Source organism: Columba livia, chromosome 16 (assembly GCF_036013475.1).
Source record: "Columba livia isolate bColLiv1 breed racing homer chromosome 16, bColLiv1.pat.W.v2, whole genome shotgun sequence".
NCBI lineage: Eukaryota > Metazoa > Chordata > Aves > Columbiformes > Columbidae > Columba > Columba livia.
The window spans coordinates 2,145,776-2,173,648 of record NC_088617.1 but is presented as its reverse complement, the minus strand read 5'-3'; the positions used below and the strand labels follow the sequence as shown (position 1 = coordinate 2,173,648).

The window sequence follows — 27,873 nt, the reverse complement described above, 5'->3', positions numbered from 1 at the left end:
CCATCACATGAGGCAGGATAGGCAGGGCATGGATGGTCCCATCCTGCTCCCTTTAATATTGAAGACAGAAGAGCAGAAAAACCCCTGTAACAGCCCCAGGCACGAGTGCCTGCTGGGGATGCAGGAACGGGGCAAATCCAAGGAAGAATTTACCCCCTTTCTCAGTCATCATTAGACCACATTTGCACCCCATTTGGGGCCACCCAGTAGAACAAAAACTTCAGCACAGGCACAAGCATCAGGACACAGAGAAGAGGCACCCTGCAGCTGGTAGTGAGTGCTGCCATTATGATTTAGTAGCATTTTATACCCTCTTTGATTTTGTGTAATAAACAGCCGAGGCACAGATCAACTGGCCTCATTTTCACAGGGAGACTTTGAAACCCTTCCCTGTCAGATCAAGAAATCATTTGCAGTCACAGTTATCTAAAATATAACTGTTTTGATGCACACTGTTGCACAGAAGGTGGAGGCCAAATCACAAACATGAAGAAACCCATTTCCTTCATTTTCTTTTAGTTTTCTCTTCCACTTTGAACTGCTGAAACTCGGGATGTTTACAGAGAGCGGCTGTAAGCACAGAGTCCAGACTAAGATCACAGGGATTTTCCTGCCAGCCCCATGAATCTCTCTCTATAGGGTCCCACTTTCCTTGCCATTGCTCCCCTGTCCCCCACAGACATAGAGTGGTGGGGTCTGTCACAGAGATGTACATGGATGGGGCTGAGCTCACCAGCTTTAATTGATTTGTGACTGGTACCTGCAGCACAATGGGACACTTTAGAAAGCAATCGCTTATCCTTTTATGCATTCTTAGAAAACAATTACCAGCAGGAGTGATGAATGCACTTCTAATTATATCCTTGCTGTCTCACCCCCTCCTAGTCATGATCTACTTTAATAGCAAAGGGCATTCAGGAAAAAAAAATCGTTTCATTCAGTGACTATTAACCCAAATTGCACCTTGTTTGTCGTGCAGGGACAGTCACAGTGTCCATAGCAGATGTTGTGCAGGGCTGAGGGTGGAGACGCAGCAGCTGGACTGAGGCCCCAAAATGTCTTCATGATTCTGCACATCAGCTGCACCCCAGCTCTCTGCAGCACTGTCATTCCCAGCTGGTGTTTTGGGTGGGGTAGCATTCGGATGTATATTTTATTGCTTTCATGTGCAAAAGTAGTTTCTGGCTCTATCAGAGAGGTTTTTGTATTGTGATACAGGTGAGACAAACGAGCGTGACCTTTTAAAGCAAACCACTTACCCTGCTGTTTTTTGGCCACAGTTTATAACAGAAGGGTGAAAAAATATCTTACACATCTTACCTTCTTAGCTAAAAACAGTTAACTGAGGCCTGGCAGCATTTGTAGAGGAGGCACGATAAAGTAGCTGGTTTGGCAGACATCTTTGCTTCATCCAGCCTTGTAGGCATGTTAAACAGTCCCAGAGAGACAGCAAAAACATGGGGTTTTTTTAAAGAGATCAACACTCCAGCAACCCATGACAGCTGTCAGTCTGAAAGCAAACAACCCCACGAGCAGCAGCAGGGATGGAACAGCACAGTCCTAGTCCCCTTCCAAATTCCTGCTAAGATTTGCATCCATCTCCTTTTAATTGGCCTTTGCTGGGCCTGTCCTTAGTTTCCTCTTTGTTTTCCTTCTCATTTCATCTAAATCGTTTGCATTTCATAGGAGCGCTGTGCTGCTCAGCTCGTCCAGCACGGGCTGCACCGCCAGCCTGCTGCTCTCCATGCAGCTATCGAATCAGTTCGCTATTGTCTCAAACCACTTACTTTTACCTCCTCCCTCCCGAAAGTCTTTGAGAGACACACAATACCCTCTTGAAAATAGCTCATCATGGATGTATCACCTGAGGATCTATTTCTAACTGAGATTCGCACTGAATAAGCGTTATCCTTGACAGAATTTTTCATGCGTTAGATTAGAAGCAAGCATTGATCAATGCAAGTTACAATAACACTAAGCTACATAAATATAGAGCTCTGCTTTGTAATTATTTGCAATACTTGACTATAAGCTTGAAAAATAACATCGCTTATCTCATCAAGCGTGACCTTCTCTGTGTGCCAAACACTGAGCAGCTTTTCCATGGGGATTTCAGACTTCCCTGCAAAAACAAATAGCCCAGCTAGTTTCAGGAGAGGGCATGTTTTGGATGCAGGAGAAAAGTCACCATTTCTAACCTGGGAGCGCAGAAGAAAGGGCAGCTGCAGTAATTTGACAAGATACCCCAACCTTTAAGAAATGTTGGGGCAGAAAATGAATTTAAACCAGGTTAATATCTGGATTGCCAAATGCCAGCAAATAAATTGAGCTTGTTCTCAAACTTTGGTAAAGGGCACAGGGAGAGACAAGGTGGGATGTGACAGACAGTCTTGTAAACCGTGGCTCCTTGCAGTGGTGCTCAGCGATGCCCAGCAGCAAACATCACAGGGAAGCCGTGATGCTCCCCGCATCGGGTGGCTGAGGGTGCCCCAACAGCACACAGATGGCACATAAACATCTCCACATCCCTCTGATTGCAGCTCCGGGGTGGCTCAGGCTACAACCCCAGCTGTTTTGCCATCACTGAGGCTGACTCAGTATAATTTTAAATCTATTATCTCAAATACATAGCGCACTGTCTTTTATACTATAATTGAGACCTTGCTTTTCCTCTGTGGATTTTTTTCTTTAGCTGGCTCATGGCAACCAGATAGATGGCTTCATATTCCCAGGAAAACTTCCAGTGCATTAGAACCCCCTTTTTTTTCATTTTTCTTTTTGTAATTAAAGTGAGTCACAGAATATTTTATATTTGGAATGATGTTATTTGTAGACAGCAGTCAAACATGTTTGGTTAGCAGCCAGATGCAAAGCATGTGCAGCAGAGGAGAGGGATGAAAGGACGTAGGTAAACAGGGGAGACACACTGATGCTGAGACCAACCCCCCAGCCCTCCCTGTGCTGCTGTACTTGCTAACATAGATGCCAGTGTTCATGCAGCCTGAAAGGTAAATGAAAGCCACATTCAGAGGAAAAAGAAGTAATTTGGAGAATAAATTTTTAATTAAAAAAAAAAAAGCAGAACGGGATAGCAAGTTTAAAAAGATTGCTCCTAAAAGCTTAAGGCTCTGTTTCTCTGCCCTCTATCTTCAGCTTTTTGTTGATACAGAATGAGGAAAGAGCTTTTTCCAGGTGCAGTGTATGAGAACAACACACACTGTAAACATCTTTCTCATTTCCATCTAGTATCACTGCTAGGCCCCTTGAAAGGTTGCAAAAATATACAAATAGAGCAGAAAGGGGCTATCCACTTGCCAAACTATGTGTTTCAAGCTTGGAGCATGTAGACCTAGAATTCTAATAGCTTCTAATTATCTTGCAGGGGTAATTTAAATTAGTCCAGCTCTTGTTTATGTGTGACATTTATTTCTTTGCAATGCAGCCATTCTTAAGTGTCTCAATGCAGGATCGATATCACCTTGTACCAGGCCAGACCTGCACAACGTGCTGCTCCCCAGAAAGCATTTGTTTTGCAAGCCAAGGGCTCTTTCTTGCCCCAACTGCCAGCACAGGGGTGGGTGAGAGACAGAACCCCACAGGATGGGATTTCTCCCTGGTTCACAGCTGTAGCTCCTGCTGTCCAACCAGGCATTTGCACAGCAATGCCACCAACCCAGCCCAGAATTGTGGCCTTTTGCTTGGACAAAGATAAATGAGAGGGAGAGGGGATGTGAGCATTGCTGAGTGTATCACTACTGAGTATATAAGCCGTGGTGCTAGAAACCTTGCTGTATATAAACTAAAATAATTTCACTTCTACACGCTCTTTGCAAATTCACAATGTGTATCTATATGACAGTAACTATGTTTTGAACCCTTTCTTACCTTTTATCTGGCTGTTCCAATAATCCAGGCTAGGACATAAAATCAGCCAAGGAGCATCCACGTGGTGCTCTCCAGGTTCTCTCTTCCGAGCGCTGATGGCAGGTGAATGTGTCGCTCTGCAAATCGCATCTGCCTGCGGTTTGAAAAGTTTAAGCTTTTGATTTGCTTTGTGTAGCCACAAATGGATTAGCTTAGTAAAATAAATTACTTCCGTGCCATCACGTGATACAGACATCGCATCTCAGCAGGGGCCAGAGGAAAGTATAAGTGATGGGTATGGTAGGAGAATAATCTGAAATCTAGTCTGCCCTGAGGCATGCGGTGCTGGAGACTGGAAGCTGTTATCTCTGAGAAACATCAACACTGAAAAAATCTACAGAGGAATTTCTTAGATGACAGATCCCTCTGCAAGACATTACAGTCAGAAAGATGAGATTTGGTGTAGCACTAATGTGTTTAACTGATGTTTTTAATTGTATGGGCAGAGATGAAGTAGCTGTGGTCTACCCGCTTTGACATAAAGAGGGGCTGTAGCTCCCTCCAATCCCCACTCATTTTTATAGGATGCAAAACTGGGTGAATATAGACATCACTATTCACTATTTTTCTGAGTGTCTCTGACTCACTTTATGGCAAGATATCCTCATGCAAGTTAAATGTTTTGACCTACACTCATACTAAGGGAATGCCATGAGCTTAAAGATAGTCAGGGCAGGAGTTAGAGAATTTTACAAGCAAACGTTCAATTCAAGGCCTTTGCTGTTGATGAAATCTCATAAAAGTACCTGATACTGAACAGAATATGCTCAGCCTACCTGGATGGAGGTCAGAGGGACAAGCGCTGGGGATGGAGAGCTGCAGGACCCGTCAGCTCCAGCACAGGGGACACTCAGTGCGACTGACACCAGATTCAGTTCTGCAAACTGGCAGACAAATTCCTGAATACCAGGCTGGACCTGACTCCAAGTGACACTAGACATGAAGTGTAGAGGTAGGAATAAGTCACTTGTGACCTCTGAAAAAGAATGAAATAATAAAAATATTACCGCATTGCTCTCATGTACCTACAGGTGACAAGTAACTTTAAAAATCCAGAATCTTTACAAACTCAGAGACGAGTGTTATCTACCCTGATCTCTTATCCCAGTGCTAATTCCAGTTACATCAGTGGAAGTTTCTCTGAAATTACATGTCTATACCCATCTGCAAGAATGGAGCTGTTCCTCTGGAACTTTAAGGTAGATAAATCAAATGAAGGAGGCAAAAGCATCACTTGAGTTTGTTCCGACTTTAACAGATAAACATCAGAGCAGCTCCAGCCAAGCTGGGGTGGTGCGCTGAAGTCAGATTAACAAGTCAGAGAGCAGCAAGTCCAGAAACCATCCCTAGGGGCCATTTCACAATGGCCCTGATGCTGCTCCCCAGCATTAGCCTCAAAAGCCCCACAGTAACGTCCTTTCTGGCACGGGCAGGGATGTTACAGAGCCAAGTGAATGTGGTTTGTTAACACTGACTGGTCTTAATATTCCCCCTCACTCAGCAGCCTCAGAGGACAGTCGATACAGCACATGATCAGGCACAACACGCTGAACCTCAGAGATTAACAACCTTGTTGATAAAGGACAAGCAAGCATTATATTTTAATGATACTAGAAATCAGCATATCAAACCCTTGTTCGTTCTTTCTGTAGCCCATGTTTCTGGAGAGGGAGGAAGGAGCTGCTAAACAGTGGGCTCTTTTGCATTGTAACATATGTTTGTCTCTGTTCAGCCGGTTGAAGTTCTTCATCAGAAAACTTTATTTGAATCCGTAAGTAGCTGCAGCGGAAGAACAGTTAACAGGGACACACAGCGGTGCTCCGAGTTTGAGGATTCAAGCTTCACACAAGGTCTCTCTTTTCCCTTTTAATTGCAGGGTATATACAACAGAGGCCACTCACTGTCAAGATGAAAAAAATATTAGCAATTCCTCCTCAACATTACCGCTAAAACACCTTAGGCATGTTTCACTGTGGCTATTTCAGGAGAGAAACAATCTCTGCTGTTTGAGTCCTGTGGCATAAAGCAAATGCTGCTGGAAAGGAATGAAACCTGCCAGCAAATATTTCTGCAACAATCACCTTTGTTTTCAATTCCCGTGTAGCATTAATTTTTTTGCCCATAAAAACGACACGTACAGAAGCAAAGGAGCTCTGAGGAGGATTTGCTGTGTCTTACAAATCCAGGTGGTTTCACAGCCCAAAGTCAGTTGTAAAGGACAGAGAAAATGAGGAAAAACTCTTGCTTTTGTGCCTTGTGGCTGCAAGCACCTGAAGGGAGGGGACAAGTGGGTGGAGGGAGTTATTGGTCCCATTAACTAATCTGCCACAACTACCTCTATTATATGTATTTTTTTTTACCCTCTCACCTACTCAACACAGAAAACTGCAAAACCTGACTGATGTCTCACCAGCCAATCTTGACAACAGGCAACCTTGACATCCCACAAGTCATTTTAAAAGCTGTTTAGAGTTATACCTGAGTTTTTTCAAACTTATTTTTAGGTTATCCATTTAAAAGAAAACAACTGTGAATTCATTGTGTTCTCCAAGAACACAAGCTGTTTCCAAGGTTCAGTTTCTGAGAACTTCGCTCTAGCTGTATCTTAACAATGTTTTTTAATAAGAAATGGACACTTCAAAGCTTGAGATAGAGTCATTGTTTGAGCTAAAGCCCAGCAGCTATCACTACTGAAAAGGAATTAATTCCATCCACTTTCAGAGGGAGTAGGTATGCCTATCCCAGAAGCATACTATGAAATTTTCATTGTATGGCCAGTTGCTCCCTACATAAACAGGAATAAAAAATATCACCAGCTACATTTATTTAGAGGAATGTCTAAAGACAGACAGTAAGAGAAATGATACACAGAATCTGAATGCCTGTTTGAGTGGTGGTGACACGATGGCACCATTACTACCTGAGGAATGAGAGGCAAGTTTTGCATGGACATATGATACATCTTCTATTAGACAAAAAGATTGATACAAGCAAACCAGAAAACCAGAGAGACAAACTACAAACAAAGAGCGCTATGTGCAAACCACATACGTCCCTTTCTAGCAAATTTTCAGAGACAAATTGATGCAGATTTTGTTTTGTTCCAACATGGCCCTTTTCTTACTCCTTACAAAGGATCTGCTGAGCTCATTTACCACTGGATGCTTTAGCCTGCTGCTTGCTCCGAGCAGAGCTGGGGTGTCTGGGACTTGCACTTTAAAGCATTAATATTGCTCTCTGATATGTTGATGGAGTTGAAAAAAAGTACTCTGGTGAAGGCTAACTGCTCTCTGCTCAGAATTTAAACATGAGAATCAAATGCGCAGTGGGATGCACCAGCCATAAGAACCATAGACAAATCTTTGAGGTCTTCCCCTAGACATGCTGGGAACATTCTTCTGCTCAGCCTTGAAAGAGTCAGGATTGTTCCAAGTCATCCAAGTAAAGCTAAGCTGTTGATCAGCATCCAGAGCAGACCTGCCTGGTCGAGGTTGCGAAAGAAAAATGGTTTTATTAGGGCCTGCCAAAGCATAAACTCAATCCCACGCTGAAGACGCTGCTCTGCTGTCTGTGACAAAGGACCTGTGTGTAATGAGAGGTTCAGCCCCAGCAGTAAGATAAATTGGTGGCAGTGCTGTCTGGGTGCACACCACTGTTGGTTCACACTGGATGTGTCCTCATCAAGGAGCCCCTGTGGGGACTCGGTAGTTCCAGCTCTCAAAGCAGCAGCTCAGCTGAGGTTTTAAAGCTTCTGTGGACTCCAACAGCATGAGTTTTCCCTTTGTGCACCAACACTGTGTCTTAAAGAAGTCTCGAGATCCCAGATCTCAGTTCCTTGCTGATATAGAAATGCCTCCTTCTGTTTAATCAAGTCCATCTGGCTATTGGCATTCAGCTGCGCTACCGCTGCCTTCAGTCTGACAGCGCCAGAGGATCTGAGACCTAACGTGAGCTTCCTGTTGATCATGGATTTTTCCTAGGTCTTTGTGGGATTTGTAGTAGAGTACTTCATTTGTCACCTCAGCTTTGAAGTGGTCTTCTCAGTAGTAGTCATCTTTAACCAGGAGAAGCAAAGATGACTCAGGTTTGTAAAACCTCTGTTTCTAAATACAGAGAATGACCTTTAAAATGTGTGCAAGCGCCATGTGAGTTAGCAAACCATGAAATGTGCTTCCCAGGGTGATCTGCAACATGTGCACTTTCTTCCCTATATTCCCATCACACACTGTTCCAAAAAAATTAAATTTTGGGCTCCTTGTCAATTCAGCAGTGATGATATCTGGCTCTTCCTTGCCAAGCTGTTTTATTACTACCATTGCAGTGGGGTTGGACTAGATGACCTTTGAAGGTCCCTTACAACCCAGATTATGATTCTATGATTTTGCTTGACTTGCTTGCATGCAGCATCTCCAGGCCACTTCAAAAGAAGAAGAGGAGCACCCATGGAGTTGTCCTCACCTGTGTAACATGGGTGCTGTCTCCAGGGAGAACAGAGCCAGCATCTGCAGGATGCAACCACGGTGTAACCAGAGCTATGTTAGACCCCTGAGAATAAAGGGGTCTCTGTGTAAGCCAGGAACCTCTTCACTTCAGAGGGCAAATGCACTCAAACACCCCTGGAAGTGCCACTGCCCTGCAGAGAGCAAGCTCCACACCCCAGTACTGCTTCTTCCCTCCAGAAATTCGCCTCCTAAGTAGCTTTTCTACAATTAAATGAAGCAGTTCAGGGCATGGGCAAACACCGCCCTAGAAACACAAACTTCTGCTCTTCTGACTCACCAAGAAGAGAAAAATCAAAGGAGCACAAACTTGGAGTTGAGAAAAATGCAAATATAATTACACCAAAGCCTTGTCTTGCTTCCACTGACCACCAAGACTGGGTAAGGTGGGGTGAGAGCTACAACAGTAACCTCATAGGATCATAGAATAGTTTGTGTTGGAAGGACTTTCACAGTTCACCCAGCCCAATCTCTGCCACCATCAGGGACATCTTCACCAGCTCAGGTTGCTCAGAGCCCCGTCCAGCCTGGCCTGGGATGTCTCCAGGGATGGTTCATCCACCACCTCTCTGGCCAACCTGGGCCAGGCTCTCACCACCCTCAGGGGCAACAATTCCTTCCTCATGTCCAGCCTGAGTCTCCCTCCTTTAGTTTAAAACCATCACCCCTTGTCCTATTACAACAAGCTCTGCTGAAAACTCTGTCCCCATCATTCCTACAGGCTTCTTTTAAGTACTGAAAGCTTTGTAGCTATCACAGCAGCAGAGCAAAATACATTTCAAACCATCCTCAGTCCACTTCTGCAAAACTGAGGCAGAAACACTCTGCTCGCTGTCAGGTGCATTGAGCAAACAAGCTGCATGATGTGCATCTATCAAAACAAAAACAGAGTTTCAAATTCAAGTCACTGAAAGGTATCTGCATTATATCCTGTGCTATTGGTGCTTCAGCAGGGAGTAGTCTCTAGTTTTGGCGCTGAGGAGTCATTCAGCCTTGTACTTTGGGACCCAAAGCGGTGTCAAGGATGCTGTCATGCTCAGAATGGACAGATGCAGACAGCTGCCTGTTATCACCATCTCCTCTCTAAAGCAGACAAATACAATGCAGTTCTAGAGCAGATAATCCTAATACTCATGTTATCATGGCATGGGGCCCAAGGTAACATGCCAAGCCTCTCAAGTTCATTCATACATTGTTTATACATGTTTATAGTCTTTAAATCACAGCTCTCTGCCATACTCAAAGATCCAAAACAAATGCAACAATAAACTGAAACTCACGACAAACAGATTGCAAGGCAGAGAGAGCAGAAAACAGTACTGGTGAATCACAAATACTGAAACAAAACAAATGAATCAGTCCTAAATAGTCTAATCAATAAAGGTTAATTTATTTATCATCCTGGCTAACCCAATATCTCTGAACTTGTCTAAATTAACAATAAGGAGCAAAGCACAAAAAGGGCAGCACTAACAGGAAAGTCTCAGCAAATACATTTTCTGGAAGCTTCTCTTTCTGCTACATAAAAAGCATCCCAGGTTCTTCAGCACATCACTGTGGTCAAGGTGCACAGACAAGTTCATTCACATCCTGATTAGCAGCAGCATAATTAAAAGGTTGATAATGGCTTAACTCTGAGTTAGAGGCAGATCTTCTCTTTATCATGAAAGGCACCAGAGATGGTCACCAAGACCAGCCCTTCTCACACACAAAATGATGCCTCCATCTTACCCAATGAGTCTGCAGGGAGGAAGGCTGGAATACCTACAGGCTGTGAAATAATTGTTTACTGAGCCTAATTACAAAGTCATCCTGCTATAACATGCTACTACCTTTCTACATTCATATCTGCTCCAACTAGTACATAAAGTTCAGCATCTGGATAAGCAAAGACATCTTGCTGGCTTGCGGGCTCACTGCAGTTGTAAATGCGGTTCCATACAGATGCACCATGCACATGAGTCCTCCCCAAGGCACATAGTCACCCAACCTTGATATCTTCTGAAACAAACACAAAATTCTTGCTTGAGACTCAAAACTGACAGAAAAAAGGAATTGCATGGTTAAGCAGGAAGAGAAACACTAGGGGTAGCTCTAGGTGCCCATGCCTCCCCATAAGCCATCCTACATACAGTTCATACAGCAAAAATAGTTGCATAATCCTTCAATAGCACAAAAAATCCAGATTTTGTACTTTCCATTGCACCATTAGAGCACTTCAACATGTGCTGTTTGGTAAATTCAAAATCCCCACAAAGCTGTTACCAATTTTTAATCTGGGGCTTCACTAGGTTCTCCCCCTTCCATTTTGGCTCCTCCATATGCAAGTTGTAAAACTGATTTCTAATATACTTAAACAGGAAAATAATTGTCTGGAAGGTCTATAAAGACTATTTCATGTCACCGATTTCCAAGTTTGCTGGGGATATACTGATACCAACCTTTTGATGCCCCTTCAAGCTCCACATGCTGATACAAGCCCGGTGGCTTCACCAGAAGGTACTTTTGCCTTCCATTAAGGAGAGATACGGTCCTTACTAAAAAGCTTTAATAACAGCCTATGAAACATGGCTTGAAAATATGGAGTTAAAGAAATCTAATGGGGTATAGAAACAGTAGAATCTGAGATTATACAACATAGCTGTGGTCTTGTTTAAAGAGTCCTTCTGGATTACTGTATCCTGTACACTGTAGGTGTTTCATTTCTAAAGACGTAAGTGGTTGTCACTTAAGAAGTAACTGTGGGAAATGGCAGGACAGCATGTCAAAGTGTTCAGTTTCAGATGGACATGTGCATTTTTCATTAATGCTTTCCTTGACAATTCTGAAGATGCTAAGGAATTCTGTCCTCTTTCAACAGAAAAAGAGACACTTAGGGCTGTATTTTTTCATTTTTTTAAAGAGATAAGAGCAGTTTTTGGAAATGAAGATGCTTCCCGCTCTGAGCAGACCCAGGAGCTCTGATGTGTCACTGGAGAGAACAACAGAGCAATTCAGGGAGGTTTTAAAGGTCACAGCTTAAGTGAACTGTAATTGACTTTCAAACATTGATCCATTATTATTAGTGTTTGTTTAAAAATCAAAGGTTACTTGATTTGAAGCAATTTTGCTGCTTTCAAAGTCAGGAAACCCTCAGTTTGAACCCACAAAACTGAGTCATTCCATCAAAAGAGAAAACTTTCAAGAAACTTTACAGTAATGTTGTTTCCTCCAGCACCCCAGACTTTTCCATACTCAAATGCCTGTGAAGATCTTGCTTAGCTCCGAAGAAGCTTCTGCTTGGCTTTGGCTTCTCCTTTATCATGAGTACTACTCATTAATATCTTCCAGCTTCCAAATGTGGAAGACAACCCTTGTTGCAAGTTTCCTTTTGTTCTTTCTGTGTTCAGTTATATTGACCCATGAGAGGCAATCCTGGGTTGTTGCAGTAGCCACCAGAAGGTCCTGGGCTTCAATCAAAAGGGTGGAAGTTCTCACACTTCATTTCTACCGGTCCCAATGAATTTATTGCTGACATCTTGCAAGAGCAGATACCACAGCCTGAGTGCCCAAGTGGGTTAGTGAGAAATCATTTCCAGTTGCTTATTTATTGGCTATTGCAGGGGAAAAAAGCTCCAGATATTTCATGTGGTGATAATTTAACACTTTTTTCAATTACTGGGTAAATAAGAAAACTGACAGTCAAAAAAAATCTGAATAACTTCATTATGAATTACCATACCTTCTCGGAATAGAATTGTGATTATTAGTCCCAACTCTCATCTCAGCCTAAGGTTGACAAAGTCAACATTTTTTTAACCTTGAGTTTATAAGAAATCCATTCAGTTGGCTGTACCCACTGGGGTCTGAGTCATTAGAAGGTTAAGTTTTCATAACAAAAATTATGGTGATATAAACATTTATTTTTAAAAGCGAGGATTTCCATAGAAGCACATAACTCCACCTGGGACTTGAATAAAAGGGTCAAATGTTGCAGAAGAAAAGCTATGAGCTGCAGTGATTGACTACAGAAAGCATATGAAGCTCCTGAGACATTACCTAGAAAATACAGCCAGGTATTGAGCATAATTGGTACTAACATGTATTAGTCCCCAGTGCAGGGACTGGTTTTGTTTGATTCTGCACAGTAGTTAGCATAAAAAAGGTCCTGGACCTGAGGCACAACAGTAGTATAAATACTATAAATAATTTGGACACTGACCATATGGGACTGAATCCATAGAGCAAGACAAGATGATCTGCTGTGGAGGATGGAACTGCGCCAGCATATGCTGAGGAAATAGCCCAAGATCTGATCATGTTTGTGGGAACCAGATGGTGTTTTATTTTATTTTTTTTCCACTTTAACTTCCTCAGACTGGCGAGGGGAAAAGGGAGCAGGGAACGGTGTATTGCAGCAGGTTGGTGGGTTGTGGTGTGGAAGGGGAGGAAACAACAGTATTTTCCTGGCTTTGTGGAGCATAACAGAGTGAAACAGCATTACTGACTAACCAGAGTGCTTGTTACTCTTGGATATGAATATCTATTCCTCTTATTAGAAGATTTTCCACCTTCTGTTCCACTGAAGCAAACATAGGACCCAGCTGGTTTACTCCAGCTGTGGGTCAGGTCTAAGTCTCCTAGAGGTCCATCCTGTGCCCCTCATTGGAGTCTACAAGGAGGCTGCCAACAAACATGTGAGCCCATCAGTTCTCCTGCATGTTACTCCACTCAAACCTCTTCCCACCCAGAAAGAAAGAGTAAACTATCACACTATACTATATTTACTCCTTTTTCTTTCACAGGACTTTTACCCAAGTTGAAACATTAAAGAACAACAACTCCACAAAGAGCAATGAGGAGGCCAAGAAGCTATTTAAGACCTTTCCAGAGCCTTCACCTTTCACAGAAAATTAATAAGCTAAGCAGGCAATAGCACATAGTGACTTTTCAGAAAACAAAAGCTCAGCAGCAGCTCTACCAGGCAGAAGCTGCCCTGGAGATCTTGCCTGCTAGATGAATGGAGGAGCCTTGTTAGAGCAGCTGTCAGATCATTGACAGTCCCAGCCCAAGTGCTCATTTGGGTTTGTGCCTTTCCCTCTCCATATGGGTACATGCAGCTATATGTATGTGCGTATACACAGACACACAAAGTCTCAGTCAATATAATGGAATACAGGTCTTCAAATGTTTTATTCAACAGTTTTGCAGTAGAATGAAGAGCCATTTGCAGTAAACCCAGCTGAGGCTTGCCAAGTGTTTGTCAACTGAGTGGGTTCTGTGAAGGCACAGATGTCCCTCCAGAATAGCCTGTGCAGATGTCATCATTCCTGGCCAATCTTCAACTCAAAAGAGCAGCCAAGGTAGGCAGAGTAGTCAGAAATTACACTAAGACACCCCTACATAGTCAACCAGCCAAAACACAGAAATCATGATCACCCCCTTCCTGATAAGAACCAGCTGATCATCCAAATAATCTGTTTTTCATTGCTGGACAAGGGGTAGCTCCTGCTAACCCCCACTCAGCTAAGGACCATGGGGAGCAGATCTCATTTCCACATTAGCACCCCCAGTGCCTATTTCCAGCTGGAAAGACATTTACCAGGTGGCAAAAACACAGTGGGAGCTGCTTCTTCAAAGGCAGGGAACAGCATCAATAAATTCCGACAGAGCCTATCTGCTTGCAGGGGAACACTGCAGAGACAGTGATGAAACCTCTGATACGGCTTCTAATTGCAGCCTTTGCCCCAGGAGCCGCAGTCTTTATTAATGCAATTATGATGTTGCCAAAGGCAGCGAATGCTTCTGCTGACCTCAGTAGGGGAACGGAGGCCTTTAGTCACCACAGGAAATTGCTTCCTCCCCCAGCAAATGGAACATAACCCAGTACGTTCCCCTTTCCTGCAGATGCACCATCTTGCCATTTGACCAGAGAGTATGTAAATCGCCGTTTGATGCCACCTCCCTCACCCTGGCAAATCAGAAAAAAATCAAATGATTTCCAAGTTAGTCTTTCAGTAAAGGAAAAAAGTAAAACTTAAAATTATACACTTATATCTTGATTTACAAATAGTAATGTTAATAGCCCTTAAGAGTCCTAATTACAGCCATTTTTGAGCACTGACTTAATTCTAATTTGATGCTTCAGTTCAATTAGCCTAAAGGTATTCAACAGGGATACCTGCTCTCAAAAAAAATCTTGCCAAAAATTGAAATTCTGTATCATGGCAAGCAGCTGCCATTAGCAATAACACGGTGTTTGTGGGAACAGATCTTAGTCATTCAAATAAGAATGAGATTTCTGACCACACTCCACAGACTTATAGCTAAAGCACGTTCTAACCTCAGAGCATCATCTACTCTTAGTCAGAGGAGCATTTCATCAGTTTACTGTATATGCTTTGTAATTATATATTTCAAAGAGGATTACCAGCTGTGCTTGGATTTTAGAAGACAAAACACAACTCTTCTCCAGTTACTAGTCCCAGCACTTTATCCCCAGGAGTTGTCAAATCTTACAAACTACCACCAAACTTTGAGTTTCCCCAGTCACAGGAAGAAGTAAAGAGGATCCTGAGACTGGGCATCTCTACTTGACCACTCAAGGCAGACAAGAATGGAAGGAGAACTGTAGCTTTACATAAAGGGATACTGAAACCTGGAGGAGCTGGATGGCTCAGCCAAGGTCATTCAAGAAATCATCAACACAACTACAGAATATCCTGGTGGAATTGAACTTTTCATGGTGCTGGCTGTGGTGGCCCCAGGACAACCCATGTCTCTGGCTGGGCTTCACTGCAGAAGCAAGTAAAGCCTCCACCTTCAGCACTTTTCATTCCCAAAGACCTTCTTGGGGGTTTTGCACTTCAAAGAGACCTGCAAAATCTTTTTTCAAAGTTCCTGCAAAAATGACAAAAATACTCAGAAGGTCATTTTGTAGAGGAGAAGAGTGAGAATGAAGAAGAATGAATACATGCGGAGGCACAGAAGGCAAGTTGGGCAGGCTTCTTTCACCTAGCCAAGGACACTTTGCCTTGGTGTGGCTGGTAGACATGACAAGGCCCTGGGGAACCATGTGCCACCAGCAAAGGTCCAGAGAAACAGAGACCCTCCCACAGTACGAGGGCTTGGACAGATGCTTTTAGTCAGATGACTCATCTTCCAGAAGCCTAAGGGCCAGAATTTTAAGAAACATCATAATGCATTAGTCAACCTGAAATTAAAGGCTTTTGTAGACCTCAGTGTCTTAAAATAATTATGCCTTAGAGACTTGCCCAAGGTTGCACAGAAACTCTGGCAGCGCAGGGAAACAACCGTGTTCTTTACAGCCCCGGATCACCCAGCTGCTCATCCTCAGTACAGACACAAACACCCATTAATGAGCAGAGGGGGATTTGCATGAATTTTACTGTGCTGCTCGCAGCTCGTGATAGCTTTCCATTTTGCATGATGCTTTAGTTTAGTCTCCTACTGTTAAGCATGAAAAAGTGCCATAAAGCAACAGCTGGTGCTAGCAATATCTGCTCAGTCCCTAACACCACCCAGCATGTACTAGTATTGAATATTGATGAAACTCAAATCTTATTATAACGTAAGACAAGATGTTCCTTGCCTATAGATTCCCTTCACACAGATTTTCCTTACAAAAAAAAAATAGCAAGATGAGGATGCAGGTGAGGTCCAGGTTCAAAAAACCCACTTAAGCTAAGGCTTGGGGAAGGCCCCGTGCAAGGGTCTTCATTAGGGCTAGGAAGGAATGCTTCCTACTGCAGAAGTCTAACCCAAGTGAACGTAAAGTTTAGGGATGTCAGGTCTTGATGAATCTCCACTCCAGATTGCAAAGTGTGTTTTCGTGTCCTATGTTCTGAAGACAAAGGCACATTAACCACTCCAGGCCAATGTGAGTTCCCACACACAGCAAGTTTTGTTCTCTCTATAGAATCCAAAATTAAAGTCTGTTTACCCAATGCAGTTTTTCATTTTGATGCATTTTTAAAGTTCAAAACTGGAAAAACTCATAAGCATTGTCATTCCAGAAACAGAAATGTACATTATAAGACAATGCTATTCCAGATCCAGATACACTATTCCCAGTCTTTCTTCTGGGAATTTAATGAACTTAGGGGATCTATGAGTCATTGATTTATCCTTTGGTAGCGGTCCAAATTACACAAGATCCACATTATTAACTTGTGTAGCAGATAAGACATTATGGATTCCCACATTCACCCCCAAAGGAATTTGGAGAAAGAGCAAAAGCAGCGTTTTGAATACTCTGGTGGTCTGCAAGTCAGTATAAGATGTTCTGCAAAACAAGAAAAGGTGTGAAATTCAGCAGCAGAGGATCATAAATTTTATTGCCTTTCAGCACTCACATACGGAGCTGGATCACAACTGCTCGTACTGATCACAGGCAGCAAACAAACCCTCTTCTCCTGCCTTACGGACCAGAAAGAAGGAAAGAGACCTCAACCTGCCAGCCCTCTGCACTGGGGAAGGATCAGCTTTAAACAATTTGTATCTTTGTTTCCTCTTCTGACGTCATGCTTGCACTGAAGCTTTAATGCTACAAAGGCCAGGGATGTCAATACTTGGTTATCCCTCCTGTTGGAAAGTTGCACTAAATAGATGAAACCTAAAACCATTACTTCTTCCATGAATAGTAGGCATGGAGAGCATCTTACCCCTCACCTCTTTGTTCAAAATAGTTTCAAATCCTAATCCTTCTGATATATTTGCAGCTGAGACCTTGTGATTGACCTCATTTGCAAATTTAATAAGAACAATCTCTATCTCATCCCCTAGATCATTAATGAAATACTGATTGACAGTAAATGCAGGATAAACCTTTGCAGAAGCCCACTTCTTATAAAGTCTCCCATTTTGACAATATGCAACTTGAACACTGCTTTCCAACCAGGTTTGAAACCACCAAATGAAAAATTTCATCTGAGGTTTCTCTACATTGATTATGAACATATAAAAATACAAATCAAAATATTATTAATGACAAGTTACATTATATCAACTGCTTTTCTTTTGACTATAAAACTGGATTAGACTGCCACAGGAGAAAAAAAAAAATCAAAGTGTTTTGAAAGCCATTTGTCCCAGGCAAAGCCCATGTGATATTGCTGACCCCCCTCATTAGGTGCTAACAGTTTCATTAGCTGTTCCAGTATTTTCCTGGCAGCTAAAATTCAACTGGCTGGTCTGCATGTGGAGCTTCCTTACCCCTGTTTGAAAGAGAATGGTTTTTTAATCTTTGTCAAGAGACACCCATTCTGCATAAGGTCTCAAAATAGTGGTGAACAGCTCCGAGTTTGCTCCAGGCTTTTCTCTACATACCCTACAGTGATTTTTCACAGCACCTGGCTGATTAGAGAATGATTCACATTCTTTTTCTTGCATTTTTCTGTGTTGGCTGCCTGGTGGCAGCTGCACATTTTAGTGCAAGCTGAAGCAAATTCAACATTAAATACTTTAACGTGCTGGGCATCACTCCTCCACAACCTCCACTTTTCACTGAGGACCAGACCAACATTTTCCCATCTTCCTCTTGCATCCAATACAGTTGCACAGTAACTTCTCATCCTCCACATCCTTCCTAATTCACTCATGTTTTGGTGCCTTGGCCTTTCGGTTCTGTCCTTGCAGGCTCACACACTGGTCTTTTGTGTTCCTCCTCAGTAATGTGACCCAGTTTCCATGGTCTGAACCGTTCCACTTTGCATTTGTGGTGACTGAAGACATCGTGACTTAGCACTAATAAACAAAGCCTGTTAGATGCACAGACAAAGCACAGAGATCTGGGCCACGGCTCCCCCATCCAGCACACCCTGTTTCCTCCTGCATACTGATCTGAGAGACCTTTCCAGAAAAATAGGCAGCCACTTGTCTGTGGGGTGCAATTAGCAGTAATTTGCTATACAAACTGAACTATGACGCAGTTCTAGACACTCAATGTACAAAGCGAAGAAATCTCTGCCTTAGATGACAAAGGTGTCACATGCAAAGCTGACAGGATAGCAGAGGGAACTGGGAATAGATCTCCAAGCCCTGGCCTGGGAGCAGCACTTGGGAGCTCATTTGACATCCTGTACATCCCCCATTCCCCTGTGGTCTACTGCTGCCTTCACTAGGGCAAGAGAGACAATAAGGAACCAGGGAGACCATGCTGAGCAGCCCCATGGGCAAAAAACCAAACCCTATGTCAGGATCTACCTGGTGTTGAGATTTGTAGGTGCAAAACAGATGTTGAAGGAAGACAGTGAAGGACCATCAGGAGGAATTAGCAGGTCTACACAGGGAGTTTCTGCAGCTGCTCAGGAGAAGCCCCAGAGATACTTGTCAAGAGGGCAGATTGGCATCAGGGAAGGGATGCCTTGAAGAGTGAATAACATTCACTGGCACATCAGCGCTGTGACAGAGAAGGGGAACAGCAGGGGTGTGGGCAGAGGAGAGGTGGCCACAGAAAACTGGTGAAAAGACTCTCAGAAGAGTTTTAACTGAGCAGAGTGGGACAAGGCTGCCTTTGCTGAGGCCAAATGCAAGGGTAGTAGCAGAGATGAAGTCATAGTCCCAAGTTTCCGGCATGCCTGGGTTTACCTAGTTGTGGTTTTTTTATTCAGATGGAAAATGCATAAACAAAACGACAACTTAGTGAGGGCATGAAACCAGAATTTGCAGCGCTTTTGTTTTTCCTTAGATTTTCTATTACTCTGGAAGCTCAGTTAAAGAAGTAATTTGGCTTGGTTTACAGGTATCCACAAGCCCATCTATGCACAAAATCTCAGCAAATCTGTGATAAGCTGGTCAAGCTCCAGACCTGCTGTGGCTATCAAAGTCTTTAATACCTCCCCATGCATTGTGTGTACCTGGAAGCACCAGGAGGAACATATGAGCCCTGGACAAGCCAGTGGGCATGGACACCCTACCTGCATCGCCAGATCAGAAGAGTAGCATTATAGAAGTGTTAGAAAGAAAGTCTGCAAAATTTAGAAATAGCTTCAGGACCCAGAGGGAATCTTAGTCAAAGACAGCAGCAGAGAGCTGACCTGAATGATAATCATGGTACTGGCAGCAGATCAAGGAGGAAAACAGAGGGAATCGTGTGGGGAAGAGACTGAGGTTTCTCTCAGCCACATGGAGATTGAGCTGATGGTTACATCTCCAGAGGACATTAAAGAAGCAAGCTGAGATTTTCATATTGACCCAAGGAGACAGGACTGGAGTGATCAGGCAGAGATGCGAGTACAAAATCAGGAGCTATTTCTTCGCAGAAGGTTATTCCCAGGTAAAGCTCAAGGAGAACATGCGAGTCAAAGGTGGGTGTCATCACCACAAAAAGGCCAAGGGACTGAAGCCACATTGCAGCCTTGGCCCCAGGTCATGCTGTTGCCAAATAAGCCCAAGCCAAGAACAAGAGCCCAGCACGACCACGTGGCTGCACCAACAGCACATACCAAGTCACCACAGTCTTCAAGCAGACATGCACAATATCACAAACCAGTTCATTAAAGAAAGGTCTGAGGGAAGATAACACCTGATTAGCTTATCTAAGTTAATAAGAAAACAATACTTCGGTAAAAAAAAAAACTGGTCATCTTTCTTATTGCTACAGAAGCTTGAAATGGTTATTTGGACAGTAACAAAGGGCCCTGCTGATTGACAGGTACCAGGAAAAAACCCAAACCTGCATTATTTTTGTCTTGGTGTCTTACAGAAACAGATTGCAGCCTGTGTTACACTTGTTACCTGGCCAACATATTCCTCAGAATAAAAACAAACAGAAAAGACAAATTCAACTAACTGAATAAGCTATTTGTACCAATGCAACCCGGTGAGACCCCCTGGCCTCTGCCAGTCCCAGCACCACCAGGTGAGAGCACACACCTCTGTTCGTCACCCATTTACATCCAGGGGGGACAAATCCTAAACCACCCCTACGGTGGGAACATGTACAAACCCCAGAACCGGCCACAAACAAAGGTTTGAAGAACCCAGACAAACTGACACTGGCTCAGCTGCTGGACCCAGCCTGGGTATTGAATTTGGGAGATTCTCTGTATTTGTGGGCATCTCTGTGCATCCCATGGCTCACAGCATGTTTGGTAGCAGATATTTCTGACTGAATTATTCAGCCTCTCAGTCCAGTATTAACTGTTACTGAATCACTTTGAGGGGGAAAAATAAAATCTTCCTTTGACTTCAGAGGGCTCCAGATCAAAACCTCATAATACTTTTATTTCTAGATGGAGAGGATCTGAAATTAAAAATCAAAACACAAGCTGGTATGTGATTCCCTGACCTCTTTGTATTTTCTGTAGTATCTTTTTTCAATTGGAATAATCCAGAGGATCACTTTAAAAGAAAGAAGGATCCCTGTGTCAAATATTTGTTCATTCATTTACTTTCTTGCACTTTCTTTGTAAAGCACTGCATTTTCTAAGAACTGCCCACACTCCATAACATTAATCAAAAGTATCATTATTAATGAAGAATATCAATTGACAGAACATGTTCAGAAAAACATTTTCCCCTGACAAGGCTGTCAGAGATCAGGAGCTCAGCATCAAAAATGCCCCGAGCAGCCCTCCCATGTGTGAAGCATCATAGCTAGAGGAGAAAGGCACCAAAAGGGCTGTGGGACACAAGTCCCTGACCTGGTTTCCAGTGCCTGCCCACTCGGGGTGACCACATGCCCTGCCGTACAGCCCTGCCGTCACCAGGAACAGGCCATGAGCTTTGTACCAACCTTGCAAAGCCTCAGAACTGGAATAGAGACATGGGATGCAGCACAGAGGCAGCTGTGGGGTGACACGGGGCACAGGCTGGCACTGGGGACCCCACAACTATAAACCATTACCAAGAGCTGGAACTGCCAACACTTCTCCCTTTGGAGGAAAGGAGGATTCCAGCACTTAACCTGCAGCAACTCATCTTAAGGATGGAAAATGCTGCACAGAAATAACCACAGTTAGTGAGTATTGTGTATTTTGCCCATATGAGCTCATGACTGTGAAGAAAGAAGCAACGGTGTAAAAGTTTCCTTGTTCAATTAAGAAAGAACAAAGGTGTAAAGCCATGTTAGCAAATATAAAGAAACAACCCCAAGGGATCCTAGAGCAAACAAACCAAAATCACCACAAAGAATAAAATGTTCTTAGCAGAGGACCCAGATGCTGACAACTTGCTGTGACATCCTCCATTGCTACCAGAATCAAACCACCCACCTTAAGAGCCAGGGGACTAAGGCAGAGATGAACATAACCCTCTAACAAAGGCCTAGAAACCTCATGTGTGTATAAGCATTTCAACTACATTGTTTATTTTTCTTCAACAACCTACCTTGTCCAATAATTATTAACCTACTGCAATACTGTCCATATAGTAATATGTTCTCAGCCTTACCTATACACAACATGTGCTTCCTTTTCATCCATAGAGATCGAACATGACAGCAGCAGCATTAATTTCAGAGTGAAAAGGGGCTCAGCACAAGTTGTGATGTATGGACCGTTTAATGGGACTTGGTGACTGTCTTCCCTCTGCTCAGGTTTTCCTGTGCAGGACACTCAGCTGCAGCCAATGTTGCTCACTCCCCAGCTGTGCTCCGTAAAGAGACCTTTGCAGACACCACAAGAAATTCACAGCAAGGGTCCTGCAGTCATGTCTCGGTGTCCCTTATCCCACAGCACCATCTCGTGGGAAACTGCAGTTTGGAAAAACCCTCCATCAGAACCACCAACTTGGTTTAAATCCACTTCTAAGAGTCCCATTGCACTGCCCATGGCTTTAAAAAACCTCGCAAGAAGCTGCCATGGCACAGCAGGACTAGCACTGCAGCTTTGCAGGGTCTGCAATGCCTCCGGACTGCAGCTGAAACCCCTCACCATGAGTTTTATTCAGCGGGGTTTTTGTTTGGTTGGTTTTTTGTGGTTGTTTGCGGTTTTTTTGTTTGTTTGTGGTTGTTTCTCCCTCTCTCTCCAGAAGGAAGCAAAGCATCATACATCATGTTGCAAAAGCCATGCCCTTCAACCTGCTGGGAAGGGTCAAGGCTCAGAGCAGGACCAGAAGTGTAGCAACTGTTTATTCCATCTATAAAGTGCCTTATTGCAATTATCTCCCCTTTGCAGAAGACATTCCAGTGATGCCTGCTCAGCTCTCAGGACATGATCAACACAAGGAAGAGCCCTTGCAAGCCCCTCATCTCATGTGGTCACATCCAACAGATGACAAAGTCTCTGACTGCTCAGCTGCCACTGCCTTCCTCAAGCTCCAACCACATAGCCCTGAAGAGTCTCCCCAGACAAGGCTGTTCCATTAAACCTCTCTTTGGGCAGTCTGGGAGATCTTACAATAGACCCCAAGTCATATATTGACAATATAGGAGTCTGGACCAGAGAAAAGCTTTTCATCATCTCAAAAAAATGTTCAGATTTGTGGTTCTGTTGCTAGAGGGACATGATTAAAGTGGTCCAGCTGTTGCTTGAGTGATCCCCCCCATACTTATAATATTTCCCACAACAGAACCACTGTTTGCCAAGGAAGAGGGGACCAGACCCGGTAGATGAAGGCAAAGCTCCTGCTGGAGGTTGTGTCAGACTCAGGGCCCTTCCATCCTCCCAGAATTTCCTGGGGAGCACCTTGGAGAGTGGAATTAGCACCTCTCAGAGAAACAAAAATTGTGAAAGCAGTTTTTAATTAAGCTTGTCTTATTTTCTGCCTAGGTTTATGGGAAATATCTTTACTTTCCCTGTGTTTGGCAAACACTGTGTTTTGGCCACTGCAAACAGATCAGTGGGATACAGGAAAACCAGAGGAAACTCCCAGGCCCAGGTGCTACGGGTGACCAGCTGGGTCCCACCATGGGGCATGGAGACACTGGGTGCTTCCCACCTTCCAGAAAAACATCCCCTGAGGCCATTTCAAGGTCACCACTTTCCTGATGGGCATCCACACTAACTCTAGAACATTTTTGCTGCTGCCTCTTTCGTAAAAATATCACACTTCTTAGCCAGCACTGCAGTGAGAAAATAGTAGGAGTGGCAAACAGCTGCTATCTGCTACAAACATTTGACATAAAGCACATCAAATTAGCTCTACAACTCTGTAGATGATGCCTCATACCCACACAACCCAGCAGCACATTGCCCTTAGCCACGCGATGGGAATCCTGTTTGGTGAGCAGCCACCTGCACACCTGGGCAGGACACCCAGATGTTTGGCCACATCTCCCACACTCACGCCCAGAACTAGAATTTAGCCTCCAGCTTGCAACTGTAAGAGCTCAGTGCTTCTAATTCCTTTAGATACCAGCCCCAAAGGGTTATTGATGTGCTCAGTTTATACCAGCACATTGGAAATGTGGTGTGTCAGGCATCCATAAGCTTTCAGGTAACCTGCTGAGCCAACATCCAGGCTGATTATTTTTCCAAACAGAGCAAGGGAGGTCTTTGTGATGGGGAAAGCACTGTGTATGCTGGTACACAGCAGTATGAGGCACAGGCAGCAGAGCAAACGCCTCTGCCTGCCCATTTACACCTCTCTGAGCGGGGAGCCAGCAGACAGAGGAGTCTGCAGTGATTTTATCCAACCTCTAGACATTCCATACACCAGAATGACTCACAACCATGGCAAGCCCAGCCACGGTGAGGCTCTAGCAGGGCAGAAACCAAGAATCACCATGCTTTCTTCATTCCCTTAATGAATCAGCCCTTGCAGTAAAGTTCCATTATTGTACATCCTAGAGCTTGTTTCACACAGATTTCCTTCTCAAGCATCATTTGCTCTCCCTCCTGCCCAGGAAAGGCTGACCTGCCTGTACAGGGAGCCAGCTGCAAACTTAAACCGGCCAATTCATCCCTAGAGCCGCCTCACTTGGGCTTTCTCTAACATTTATTAACCTGTTTATCACACTATCAGCCTATCAGCTTTCCAGTGCTTTCATATCTCAAACTCACAATATAATCAAGCCTGACTCACGCTTTGTTTTGCAAGAAGATGGGCTCAGAAGCAGAGGATTTGCTATCAACACCCAGAATTTTGGGAAGGTGAGCCCAACACTGAAAACCTTCAATCACACTTCAAAGTTTGCTGTGACCAGGTGAGACACTAAGGTTTCTACCCTGACCATAGGACATGCTTAGAGCTTTATAGCAGAGGCAAGATGAGAGAGCAGACCCTCTATTTCAGAGGCAAAAGTTCTCAGCAATTAAACTGAAATAAGTTTTCCATTAATGAGCTGTAATTAAGGCTGATGCTCAGAGCCAAGCAAGTCTGATTCCATCTGAAGGTGGAATCTGTAGTAGCTGTGCTCTTGTACACTGGCCAACTCATTACAGGCACTTCATTTGCCATCATCAGCACAGGCACAGACACCTTCCCTCATCCCTCCTCTGTCACCAACAGCACCGTGACATTCCCCACAATGCACAGAAAGGGTACCAGGGGGACAGGATAGAGTAACACAGCTGAGACAGGCAATCAGGGGTTTAGGCTATAAGTGAACTGGGAACCTACCTTATATTATGTATTTGTTTCTCATTCAATAAGATTCTTTTTCACTGCACCCACTACTTAAAAGTTGGTTTGGTTTTACTAACATTATGCTCTGAAGGCTTCACAACACCTCAATTTTAAATCTTGTTCAAGCTCTCAAGGAAAAGCAAAGATTGTTTAAGCTTTGTTTCCAAAGAGGCGCTTCTCTAAAGTCCTGACTCCCCTGAGCTTGTGCCAAAGAGATGCAGCTGCAGGGACAGCAGCATTGCCAGCCCTGCAGCACCCACCTGCTATAGAGGAGAGGGAGAAGGGGGACCATTCGTATTGCTAAAGATGGGGCCTTCCTCATACTCTGCATGCAGGCACTTCTGGACACCGATGCTGCTCAAAACCTGAATTCAGGGGGACTTTGTAAGTGGGTCATTCTCTTTTGGCTGAACTAAACCCCCCTGAACTTTGAGGGCTTGGTCTCTGCTGTGGGTCTCATCTGGATTTTGCAGCCTGAGCTCCACTCTGCTAATTAGAAGCAATCTTTAAACAGATATTAAAGATGAGGAAGAAAGTGTAAATCTAGGTCATAGGGGATGGAGTGGCACAAGGCTCCCTGCACATGATCAAAGGGGCCTTCCAGCTGTGTTTAAAATTTAAAACTCATTTGAAGTTGTTGAGTTGTTTCTCACACATAGCCAAGCTTCTTCCTCAGATGTGGACACCCCCAGTCTTCATACCCAGCCCTTACCCCTTCCCATGAGAGAGAAAGAAGTTTCTTCAATTGAACTTCATATTCAATAACTGCCCAAACAAACAGCTTCATACAGTAAGGTGTGAGCAACCAGCCAGCATTAACACAACAGGCCCCAGGTACAGAAAAACATGCTGAATCATTTGCTGCTTCTTCCAGACCCTCAGAGTTTACATCCAGACTTCCCTCATAAAAAGCTCATGCTGAGCAAGGCCCCTAGTCACCCAGCTAACACCAAATCAGAGCACCCAAGGATGCCTAGGATTCTCACCCCTAAAATGCCTAGGAAAGGTGTATCACAACCACATACCAGAACCACAGGGCACAGACCCCAGCACATCAAGGCTTTACTAAACAGAAGAGAAACAGTACAGCAACCACTGGAAGCTTCCCATCAAAGGCTGTATTTCCTAGTAAGGACAGTGGTCCTCACAATACAGCTCTTCTCTAGGGCTTTTGACTCCTAAAAGAAATAGCCCAGGCATGTACCTCCTTAGGGCTTGTAGCCATACTAAGCAGCTGCAAGCATTTTCTCTGTATGTAAAGACAGCTCCTCACAAGCCAGCTCCCAAATTACAAAGCCATTATAACAGATTTCACACTTACCATCATGTAGGAAGACATCAGAAGGAAAGAATAGGTACAGCAAAAATTTCCAACAATAGTACCTTCAGAAAAACTCAAAGAGAGAAGCTATCCCAGAAAGTGTTGTAAGTGCCGGGGTCTGGGCTTAAATGGAGCTCCAGGAGCACAGGTGGAGGGTGTGAGTGGGGTCCCAGGTGAGGCTCGTCAGGGCATTTGGGCTCATTAGTGCCCTCAGGGCACCTGGGCTGTGGCTGGTTAAGCAGAGATGCTGTTTGGATGAGTTAGGATGATGAGCTCTGTCTAGTCCAGCTGATAGCAAATGTTGATTAAGGTACATGGCGGGGTTCAAAAGGGAAAATTAAACAGGGGTGTTTTTTCTCTTGTCTCTATCCTATTACTAAATTTTGGTCTGATATTGGCTGTTTATAAAACTATAAAATATGGTTTCAACCTCTCTTAGGACACTTTGCCTAGGAAAGGTGTTTGCAGCCTCTGCAAACCTCTTCCTTCTCACTGTTCAAGGTGTACTCTGCGTTTTTTGCTACGAGGTCTCTTCCAAAATGTGAGTACAAACATAACTGGCCTTGTGCTGGGTTAAAAGCTTCAAGCTATGAATACTAGTATGGCTTAGGACTTTGGACTTCTTTTTTTCCCCTCTACATTTTTTTTTAAAGCTAGATAACTATATATATATTAGAAGCTTCTTGAAAGCTGATTTGTAGTCAGTCCATAAATGTAACTGGCTAACACTGAAAAAGCTGATATAGCAGAAGACTATAATAGTTTCTCAACGGCCAAATTAAGAAAGGGGGAGGATCTGTTTAGGCTTTTCCTTGTGTAATTTTGATCCTTTGGTTGAACCACAGAGCAGTTGTCCCTTCTCACTCCCCACGTTAGCCCCACGGCTGAACATACTCAGTTGTCTTTGGTGGCTGTGGAAGAGATCAATCTGGCACCCACACTGCTGCTCTCAGCTCAATATTTGGGCTGCCCTGAGTTTTATGCTTATGATGTTGCTGGAATATTTTGATGAGTATCCAGAAAAACTAAGAGGTGAATAATTAGCATCGTTCAAATATCAGCCCAGTCTTTGCAGTGTCACAGCTTCAATACCTGTAAAAGTATTGAGTAAAAGGAAAACTTGTCTTGCTAAGGTGTTGTTGGGCAGTGCTTTAGCAGCGCTGTGGCCTCTGCCGCTCACTGCTCCCAGGGGAAAGGCACAGAAGTACCCAAGGTATGAGGCATGGGGAGGCGAAATAAAAGACTAAAGCGACTTTGTATCACCTGTCCGTGTAAATACAAACATAAGTGTAACAATGCATCCGCATGTTTCATTTCCTTTTGTTAAACTGAAAAATGCCAGGATCAGAGTATGCCCAAGTGTCGTTTCAGTAACCTGGTTTTAAGGATCTCATTTTGCAGCTCTTCTTTAGCGCTAGGGTTGGGTTATGGTTGGACTCGATGATCCTGAGGGTCTCTTTCAACCGAAATGATTCTATGATTCTCACACCCGCTCCAGCACCTCCGAGGTACCTGCGCTATTTCCCGCGGTCACCAGATGGCGATGCAGCCCCGGCCACAGCCCAGCGAGCAATGGCACAGAAAACACTGATTTGGATGTTCATTGCGAAATTCGGTGTT

The 27,873-nt window shown here is 43.9% G+C and overlaps 1 long non-coding RNA gene across 1 annotated transcript; it reads right to left on the bottom strand.

Moving 5' to 3' along the window:
* Positions 1-661: 661 nt before the first annotated feature.
* LOC135575535 (uncharacterized) lies at positions 662-26,369 on the bottom strand. Its single transcript, XR_010466489.1, has 4 exons — positions 26,254-26,369; positions 4,701-4,900; positions 3,886-4,018; positions 662-3,001 (listed from the first exon to the last, which is right to left on the bottom strand). It is a non-coding gene; the product is annotated as an uncharacterized LOC135575535 (long non-coding RNA).
* Between the last annotated feature and the right edge of the window lie 1,504 nt (positions 26,370-27,873).